Source organism: Rhododendron vialii, chromosome 6a, assembly GCF_030253575.1.
Source record: "Rhododendron vialii isolate Sample 1 chromosome 6a, ASM3025357v1".
NCBI classification, from domain to species: Eukaryota; Viridiplantae; Streptophyta; class Magnoliopsida; order Ericales; family Ericaceae; genus Rhododendron; species Rhododendron vialii.
Genome location: NC_080562.1, coordinates 33,319,963 through 33,331,050, shown reverse-complemented (window position 1 = coordinate 33,331,050; position 11,088 = coordinate 33,319,963). Strand labels below are relative to the sequence as shown.

The following is an 11,088-nucleotide window of genomic DNA, read 5'->3' as shown; positions in this document are numbered from 1 at the left end:
ATTTTTTGTCATCTATAGTGCTTTTTAATGACAAAATATTTCGTCACCAAAAAGTGAATAATTAGTGACGAAATTTTTTTCCTCGCTTATTGTTCTTTTTGACGACGAAAAAATTCGTCACCACTGGGCCACATCGGTGACGAAATTTTTCGTCACCAATATAAAAAATAGGTGACGAAATTTATCGTTGCAAAAGACGTTTAACATGAAAATATATTTCGAATGTAATTTTGAACTTTTAAACATTAAAATTAACAATTTTGATAAACATAAAAATTGTAGGCAATTGAGTTATTATTCAAACCCAATTTGAATGATCTCAATCGGAGTTTTTAGTAAAAAGTTATGTCCGAAATACATTTAGTGATAAAGCGCAATTCATAAATTTTGTCACGAAAGATACCCATTTGATAACGAAATATATTTTTCTTCGCTGAAAGCGTTAAAATGGTGACGAAATTATTTTTCGTCACCAAAGTTAAGCATTTGATGACGAAATATATTTTTTGTCACCAAATGATTATCTTTGGTGACGAAAAATAATTTCGTCACATTTTTTAAGCTTTTGACTATGAAAAATGGATTTTGTCGCTAAATGGGTACCTTTGTGACGAAAATATTTTTTTCATCGCTAAACATGTATAATTGGAGACGAAATTATTTCGTCATGGAAATTGTCAAAATAGTGACGAATTTATTTTTTTCGTTGCCAAATATACTCATTTAATGACGAAATTAAATTTCCTCGCCATTTTTTCGTCACCAATTTTTATTTTTCTTGTAGAGGCAGACCGAAGACAGAAGCCGCCACAGATGCCGTCTTCATTGTGGCGGAAAAAGGAGGAGGGGGAAACCCAACCCAGAGTTTCTCTCTCTAACTCTGCTTATGGTGGTGCAAAATTCGTCGTAGCCGATGAAAGTAGATAAACAGAGATGCTTCAAGTCACGTTACTATGTCGCTGTCCTTAAGACGATATTCGCCCCCACCAATTCAAGAGAATTCGGTGTGCACCGGGTTACAGCGAAGCCGCCTCCAAGATAAAATGAAGCCCAGTCTCCAACTGTTGTCTAATTGTATTATGCACAAACGAAGAGAGACCCGAATACCTTTGGATTTTGCGAGCCTCTTAAGTATAATCGTAGGAGATAATTCTAGAGAGAGAACAATCAGAATTGTTCTGATTCTCTTCTTCAATTCAATTGGTAGAACCATTTGCCTCTTATAGGCATAGAACGTGACCGTTGGCCAATGATTACACCTCTTTAATTAAATGCAATAGTCATGTCTATTTATAATAGTCATGTCTATTCATTCCACCCCAATGGTCACACCTTTTGGTCTGGTAATGTCTATTCATTTAACCTGAATAGACACACCTTTTGTGCTCAAATCCAATATTCATGTCTATTCATTTAACCTGAATAGTCACGCCTCTTGAATTAAAACCGTTCACCAATATTTACATTTAATATTTATTAAATATTTTGAAAATGTTCCAACAGCTTACACTCCCGATCCCTCACTCCACTGTATTAATACACTTGATAGTCAATGTCCCCCACCTACCATCCACCATCAAGTCCTTGCAATATTAGATTATGTTGTGCTATATATAGTCGTTATTACCACGGCATGAATCACCAAAGGTTCTCCAACTAAATCCCACCAGTACGATTCACTAGATCTCTCACAATACCACACCCTCCACCAAAACAGTGTAGTTCTAGATCCGGTATGGGATCAATCCACGGTCAGGACCTTCAAAAACCTTTGCTCCAATCCGAAGAAACTCCGCCACCGCCGCCGCCACCACCGACTTTGTTATCGGATCAATCATCAGATAATCACCAAGAGGTGAGCGATGAGCTTGAGACGGTATTGTCAAACACAGAGTTGCCGTTTTGTCAACGCGTTCGGCCAGCAATTTGGATAGAGCGAAAGCTCCTGTGGCAACTGGCTGCCCCTGCCGTGTTCGTTTACATGGTTAACTATGTTATGTCCATGTCCACCCAAATTTTCTCCGGCCACCTCGGAAACCTCGAGCTCGCCGCCGCCTCCCTCGGCAACAATGGCATCCAATCCTTTGCTTACGGTGTCATGGTACTTCTCTCTTTCACACACATGAATGTTTGTGACAACCCGATCCAGCTGATCATGGACTCCCTGTCGGTCCAAACACTTGGCCTGAAAAAATATACCTAAAAAGGTATCATGTAGCTCCTAGGTGGGTGTTAATATAACACATGAGGATTTAACTCCCAACCAATGTGAAACTGAACGGTCTCAAACTCCCAAATCCGGGATATTACAATGCTGAATTGTGAGTCAGTTTCAAAAGTGTCTGGAATTAAACTGTTGTGGCATAGCAATATCAGGGCCCAAGGACAATACCAATAAAAACATAAAACAAAATATGTTCATTCTGGCCTGCGTACTATTTCTTTTTTTGTCAAAATATGCTTCATTAGATCACCCAATATTCCGGCATTGTTGCAAGACGAGCACGCTTAATTAACTGTAAAGTTTAAATTAGCTTTGACTAGGGACGGACTCAAGATTTACCTTCACTGGGGTCAGGTATCTTGGTACACAAAGGCTCGTTGTGACCGGTAGAAATTGATGGTTGTGATGGTTCCTTCCATTTAAAATATCTCTCCATAGCTATAGGAAAATTTTACTATGATGTTAACAATCTTTAATAGGACCTATGTTTATCCTAATGTTTAATAAGTTCGCTTAGGTTAAATTAATAATAGGGCCTAACTTGGTACACAAAATTCAAAGTCTGAAATTAGATTAAACCAATGCGTGTTTTAGGTAGTAAACATTTAACCATCTAAAAAAATAGATCAATAAGAGAAGAGCTCTTGCATAGTTATTTACCAAAGTTCATGGGTCATAACTTTTAATGAAGTCTTTTTTTCATGATTCCATATGATGTTTACTATAACTTGTTAATGTACAATTCAATTAAGTTTTACAATCTACAATTCCAAAGAAAACACACACACAAATGAAGTCAAAATCTAAGAAAAAAAAATCAAATTTCCCTCAAAGCCCAAGGATTAGGTCTTATCTCACAATAATCAGATTTTGCTTTGCTAAAAAAATGAGAGAGAGAGAGAGAGAGAGAGAGAGAGAGAGAGAGTGCACATTGAATAAAAACGCTGAAAACTTTCATCTTGTGTCTAGAATAGACGAAAAACTATTCTTGCTCGATTTTCCCCTTATTTTGTGTGTGTGTGAGAGAGAGAGAGAGAAAGAGAGAAAGAGAGAGTCACTGATTGAGAAGGAGGGTGGGACCCGAAAAGGCAATGGGTGAAAAGTTGGGCAAGCTTGTAATTTTTCAAGATCACTTGGGGCAAGAGATAAAGGGCAGAGTAGGATCTTAGGGCAAAATTACCAAAATGTCCAAAATCTATATGCATCTCTATGGGGAATTTTTATCCAGTGGGGTTAATTGACTCCTCTTGCCTCAATGTGCATCTGCCACTGGCTTTGACACCTTTACGGCTTTAAAAGACCCTTTGTACAAGATATGGGCAAGATCTATTATACAGTACTAAACTTCGCATTCACCAAGCAATATGAGACCTATGATTACCCATCCAGATATCTATCGGGACTCTAGAGTCTGGCCTCATCCTAGCTATTGGGTGTCACACCTTTAGAACTAATATTAGGTCGGTCCTGCAATAACATTATTCAATGCTTTTACGCACCGTCATGTGATGCTTTGGATTCCATTTCCACCACACATCTGGGTACCGTCATGTGGTGCTTCGGGTTCTTTTTCCACCACACATCTGGGACGGGATTAAAGACAAATGTGTAGATTTCACCCCAAATGTGAGCCGACACTTCCGAGAAAGGGCCGGTGGTGTGCCTTGGGCCCCGATTAATAATCACTCTTTTGTTTTATTTGTTGAACATATGACATACTTGTGGGTTCCAAAGGGCACTGACACACTTGTGGATCTAAATTCATAAATTGTCTTGTTTTTTGTTTTTGTTTTTGTTTTGTAGTAGGAGTAAGATGTTACTTGTAGTTTAGTTTGCTAGATAATTACTGGTACGAGTGCCGTTGTTAATTCATCAACTTGAACCCAAAAATTAGTACTATATACCAAACATGGTTCTATATCTACAATTGAGCCGACTGCCTTGTCAAAATTTATGATTTGTCACAAGCTAGCACATTATTTTGGACCCGTTAATTTGAATTTATTCCTGTTTTTCACCTAAGAAGTCATATGAAAACAAAATAAATCTATGAATCACTTCAATTAAATCTACACCATATATCTTCATTTCCGAAATTGTTTTGTTGCTGGAATTTCTTTACAACGTACTAACATTTTATGTTTCTATATTTCGAGTTTCGTAACGTTATGCTTTATTTGTTCTATATCAACAGTTAGGAATGGGGAGTGCAGCGGAAACCCTATGCGGACAAGCATATGGAGCTAAGAAGTACCCAATGTTAGGCATTTATCTCCAGAGATCTACCATCCTCCTCACTGCAACCGGGTTCCTTGTCGCTTTTATCTACGTGTTTTCCAAGCCCATTCTCATATTACTCGGCCAATCAACAGAGATCGCATCGATGGCCGCGATCTTCGTCTACGGCCTAATCCCTCAGATATTCGCGTACGCCGTGAATTTCCCGATACAAAAATTCCTTCAGGCTCAAAGCATCGTCAACCCAAGTGCTTACATTGCAGCAGCAACATTAGTCATCCATCTGGTTCTGAGTTGGGTTGTGGTCTTCAAACTTGGGCTCGGGCTTTTGGGTGCAGCCCTGATGTTGAGTTTTTCTTGGTGGGTAATTGTGATAGCCCAATTTGTTTACATTGTGATGAGTGAAAAGTGTAAGTACACTTGGTCTGGGTTTAGCGTATAGGCTTTTTCAGGCTTGCCCGGTTTTTTTAAGCTATCTGTTGCTTCGGCTATAATGCTGTGTTTGGAGATTTGGTACTACCAGATCATGGTGTTGATTGCTGGGCTGCTAAAAAATCCAGAATTGGCTTTGGACTCTCTGTCTATCTGGTGGGTTTGTTTATTTGGGCCTGTTTCTGGCTTTTTGTCTAATTTATTCGAGGCTAATTCTGATAATTGCTTAAATCTCACGGTTTGTTTCAATCGAAAATTTATTGTTTTGTGGTTGTCAATTGCAGTATGACAATTTCGGGATTCTCGATCGTGATCTCGTTCGGATTCAATGCTGCCGCAAGGTTAGCCTTAGTTTCTTTCTCTATAGGGTTATGCTATTGACAATTCACTATGTTGTCAATAAGGCAAGAAGAATATAGAAAAATACAGTTTTTGATACACATTTCAAGGCACTTTAACGCATAGAAAACTGTGTTTTTCTGCTCTATCGATGGCCCATTAGGATGTTACTAGCAATTTTCTTCTCTATATAAGAATCTTTCTTCTTTACGAGTGTGCCTCTGTTTTGGTTTGCCTAAGGTGCTTTTTCTTGCATGTTATACGCAAACTCTATCTTTTGGTGTTACACACATTGTGTAACGATTTTCTTTGATGAATATATAATATGAGTGACCAGTGTGAGAGTAAGCAACGAGCTAGGAGCAGGGCATCCAAAGTCAGCAGCATTTTCTGTAGTGGTGGTCAACATAGTCTCTTTCATTATCTCTGCGATGTTGGCAACTCTAGTAATGGTATTTAGGCATGTTATAAGCTACGCTTTCACGGAGGGTGAAGCTGTGGCCAATGCTGTCTCGGAGCTCTGCCCGCTTCTCGCCATTACCCTCCTCCTCAATGGAATTCAACCTGTTTTGTCCGGTAAGCTTCTATGAATTTTCTTTTCTTGATCAGTAATCCAATCTCAATTACGATCTTTGTTTAAAATAAACTTAAATCTCCCAATATAATGCGGGAAGAATCATCACCTTATAAAAAAAATCTCACCATATTTAGAGTCTTTCTGACTAGATGAATTTAAACCAGCGCCTAGAAAATGAACAATCAAATCATCAAATCAAATCTACATAGGAGCGCCCACAGGTTCAATCATTCATTTCTCTCTGTTTTCTCCTGTATCTAATTTTGTCCCTATCGCACACCTAATTCTTGTTGTCTCTGTATGTTTCTGGTTGATTAAGATATGTTAACATGGACTTGTTAATTTTTTCAAAATTGATGTCATCTATGTGAACTATGCACATGTGAAGGTGTGGCTGTTGGGTGTGGATGGCAAGCTTTTGTTGCTTACGTCAACGTCGGATGCTATTACATGATTGGAGTCCCATTGGGTGTTTTACTTGGTTTTTACTTCAAATTGGAGGCTAAGGTAATTAGTAACAAAATTACAACCTCATTATATGTACTATTTTATATGTGATGAATGACAAGAAATTTCTTGTACTAATTATTTATGGGGTGTGCAGGGGATATGGACAGGAATGATAGGCGGAACAGTAATGCAGACCTTCATTTTAATATGGGTCACCTTTCGAACAAATTGGACAAAAGAGGTAATTTACAAGTCATTTTTTATTCCAAAGATTTAGTTAAATAATACTTGTAGAGTCTGTATATGTGATATATTTGGATTAGGATGAGGTACAGGTTTTTCGATTATTATTTTTGGCTGTCGGAGAGAAAAAGTTAGATTATCGAAAGACAAGCTACTTTCGGGGCTATTTTCAGCACGGTGATATAGAATAGTACCCACGGTTTTAAATATCAGATGCTGTGTTGCGATTGTATGGTTTATTGATAACGATACACCTTGCTATATCAGTGGTACAAAATATTCACACCCGTGTCGGCCGATTCCCGCTATGTAATGCTTTGTATTAGTTTTTTTTGTCCTCTTCAAGACCGCTACAACTGCTTTAGGTTCTCTGGTGCCCTAAATAATGTTAAAAAAATTCACAAACGTTATGTCTGAATCCTGCTATATATGTATCATTCAATATTCCCGCTAATGCTATACTGGTATGCAGTCCGCTACAGCTATTTAAATTTGATAGTCTCCCATTTGAAACCATTATCAGTCGGGTGTTTATAATCTAATTCTTGAGTAAATGTTTGGGTGGTGGGTGTACTACATGAAATATCCCTCAAATAGTAAGTTTCACATGTTATTTGAATCGTGCCACGGCAAAACAATTCACACTAAGCCTACCGCGCTACTGCTTGTCCGAATGCTTTCATTAAAATTTTAAGTTTCTCAAACATGAAATATATTTGGAAGGACAAGAATTTTATTGTTAATTAAAAGTCCATCAATTTGTTGTTGCTAATTTAGTGTCGTTTGATTTTAAAAGAGCTCTTGTAAATACTCCATATGAATAACTAGTTTTGGGTGGAAATGGGAAATCAATTGCAGGTGGAAGAAGCCATGAAGAGGTTGGATAAGTGGGACGACAAGAAGGAACCGGTTTTGGTGAACTAAAAGACACATCTCTCATTGATCAACGCTTTCCTTGGATTACAGGTTGGGCAACTAGCTTAATTAAGGCAATGTAAATTCTCGTTGAGCGTCTTCGGTTGTTATTGTGATCTATGTGGCTTAAGTTCTTGGTTAGTCATTTTTCAATTTCGTTTGATGAAATGCTTGTTAATCTAACACTGGTATTGATGATTAAAATAAGAGAGAGAGAGAGAGAGAGAGAGAGAGAGAGAGAGAGCGGGAGGGGGGGGGGGGGGGGGGGGGGGGGGGGGGGGGGGGGTGTGTTTTAATGATTTGTTTGATTAGGGTACTCGCATCCAGTTAGGGGATGGGATCTCCACTTCCTTTTGGTTTGATAATTGGACGGGTGAGGGTACCCTCAGATCCAAAATCTTTCCCAGTCCCACAATGCTTGGAGTCTTGGCTCTCTTTCTTTCTCCTTAACCGATGATATCCTGTCTATATAATCCATAAAACCACTCTTCAGTGGTACAATCCTGGCCCCGACACCCTTATCTTGAACCCCACTACTAACTGGGATTTCAGCTGCAAGTGATCTGCTCATTCCCTTCTCCCTTCTCATAACATCCTCCCTCCGCGCACCAATTGGAAATGGATATGGCGTCTCCCTTGTTCTTACCGCATCCAACACTTCGTTTGGCTTGCATCACAAGAACATCTTTCTACCCGCTACAGCCTCTTTCTACACCATATCATTACCTGTCCCTTTTGTGTGTGGTGTCCCTCTGAAACTGAAAATGTTTGTCATGTGTTACGTGCAGTCATGCTTTTGCCATCTGGAATCTCCTCCAATTCCCCTTTTCAAATCATTCAGATAATCCTTTCGATTGGGATCTTGGCGAACTCAGCGTTAAGGGGTACTCACCACTCGGGGTATTCCTTTCAACATCGTCTTCCTTTTTGCCATTTGGCATATATGGAATGATCATAATCGCTGCATATCTTTGAGCATAATTCCAACTCGAATTTCTCGGACCCCTCTCTGATTGTCAAAACAATCATGAGCAAAGCTTCAGAATGGTTCTTTATGGTCCGGCACAAATCCATCACTCAGAAAAGGGACGTCCTAGTAAGCTGGGTTCCACCAGGCACTAACTGGTTCAAATTAAATACGGATGGAGCTTTCAACTTGAGAACAGGGGCTGCCTCCACTGGAGGGCTTATTCGAGACCACCATGGCCATTGGGTTGGCGGTTTCCACAGGAATATGGCTGCAACTTCCAGTCTCATGGCGGAATGCTGGGCCTTGAGGGATGGGTTAGCTTTAGCAAAGGAGGAAAATATTCATAATATTGAAGTTGAAGTTGATGCACTGACTGTTATTGATCTTATCAAAGATAACAATACCGAAAATCACCCGCTTGGTAACATATTGAATGATTGCAGGTCTTTGATGCATGAGCTTGAGGTGTTCGGCATCAATCATATCTATCGGGAAGTTAATAGCTGTGCGGATGCGTTGGCAAATGACGCACCGGTGTTGGTGGAAGATTTACATATCTACCCTTATTCTCCTAGTTGTATTGCGACTTTATTATATGCGGATTTGATTGGGGTTATATACCTTAGAAACGCTTTATTTTAATTAATAAATCGTCTTTTGCCAAAAAAAAAAGAGAGGCCGGTGTTGGATTTGCTGAGTTACTGTTCATTTGGACACTTTACCGAGCTCTATTTGAGACCCCGTTTTGGATTTTTGGCTATCTAAAATAGCCAAAGTGTTGTTTGTCAAGACTGCAACTCTTTTTTTTTCCTCTCGTCAAACGAAACTTTTATAAACTCGAAAGAGGTACATCAATGGGGAACAAGATAAGTACATGAACTTACACGAAAGAAAAAGAAAGTAAAACAAACATCTAACAGAAAATTGGATGTAAAGACACCTAAACAAGAATTATAATTTCACCTTACGGATTCCATCAAGATATCCCATAAAGTCCTCCACGTACCGTATATACCTTAATGTCAAATTTCGACTTCATCCACATCGCAATTCTGGTTTTGATAAGCTCCCCCAACTTCCCCCACTTCCGTTGTGGCGTTGTTGAAAACATAGTCGTTCCTGATCACCAACCATAAGGACCAAAGTGTAGCAAAAAAAGATACTTCCCAAATGTGTTTTTCCAGATTACCGAATCTATTATCAAACCACCTGGTAGATTGGCCCGCCAAAGATGATGGGCAAACCCACTTCACATGCCATCAATCCAAAATCAATGACCAAACATCCCAAAAGAATTCACAAAAGATTGTCTTAGAAACTATTCCAGTTAGCCTCTTGTGGACTAATTGGAATGTTAGAAATGAAATGGTATTCCAAGGGGTTTATCAAAAATGGCAAAGGGTTTTGGGTCTAGACCATTCGCTTTCATTTACAGCTTATCGTGTACGATAGTATTTTACAAATTAAAAATCAAATTGATTGGATACTGTAACTCAAAATTCCATTTGTTCCTATTAAATGAACAACAAGTATACTTTTGAAAATAACATTAAAATAATTTAGTTCAATAATTTTCTTATGCACATGAAAACATGAATAGAGGTAGCTAGTGGGAATGGGGTAGGTGCCGCCCCACCCCCCATTTCTAGCCATTTTGTTTTTATGTTTACGATAAGGTAATTCGGTTTTGGATTTTATGGTATTCGGACAAACTCATATTTGTTACAGATATTGTGAATGATTTTTTTTTATTTTTTTAAAATAATTGATTTGGATGATAACCGTGATATCACACCGCCTTATATATTTGAAGACCACAAGAGAGTTTGACAATTATTTTTACATTATTTTTTACTAAAATAAGTCAACCTATTTTATTAAATGAATATACATGTAACTTTTTTTTTTCCACTCAATAGACGTGTAGCCTACTCGTAAGGGAATGTGGTAAAGGTACCGCTAAGCAGCATAAGGGTGGAGTAAGTCCAAAAGGTATCAACCACCACACCAAGCACTTGTGTTTCTAGCGACACTCGAACCCTCATCTTCTATATAAAAGAGGTGAGAAAGTGCCAGTTGACTACAAGCCCGTTGGCAATATACATGTAACAACATGGTCCAAGAAAAAAATAAAAATCGGCCAATGCAGGTATTAGTTTTTTTTTTTTTGAACATGATGCAGGTATTAGTTCAATCCACTTATTTGTCCTTTATCTGCATTAAAGCGATTTTGTAAGGCTGTCGACTGTCGTCGTTTGAGGGCCAGCTCTCTTTGTGATTTTCCATTATGTAATTGGTTGTAAATGAAACAGAATTCAAAGGTTTTGCGTTACATTTTCCAACCAATTATTAGGTGCATGGATGTGGATGACAGAACAGAGTTTTGTACGAGTATCACGTGGTGTTATAAATCATGATCAAACGGCTCGGAACGATGGATAGAAAGCTTCATGGGTTCACACTTATCTCACAACATATAAAATTAGGGTTTGTCTGTGCCTACGGTACTATCTATCCCGATTAGAATTATCCTTTGAATCTTGATAGTGAATCTATTTCAATTTTTAGCTTTCAAATTTTTACCTACGCCTAAGGCACTATCAAATTTGTAGGTAGCTACAAATTCTTGGAAGTTAACCTGATACTCCATCTGTCTCTTTTTAAGTGTCCTGCTTCGTAATTCCAACTTATTAAAAAGAT

General features: G+C 38.5%; 1 pseudogene; it reads left to right on the top strand.

Moving 5' to 3' along the window:
- Positions 1 to 1,650: 1,650 nt before the first annotated feature.
- Positions 1,651 to 11,088, top strand: part of LOC131330663 (protein DETOXIFICATION 40-like) — a 36,090-nt pseudogene continuing 26,652 nt past the window's right edge.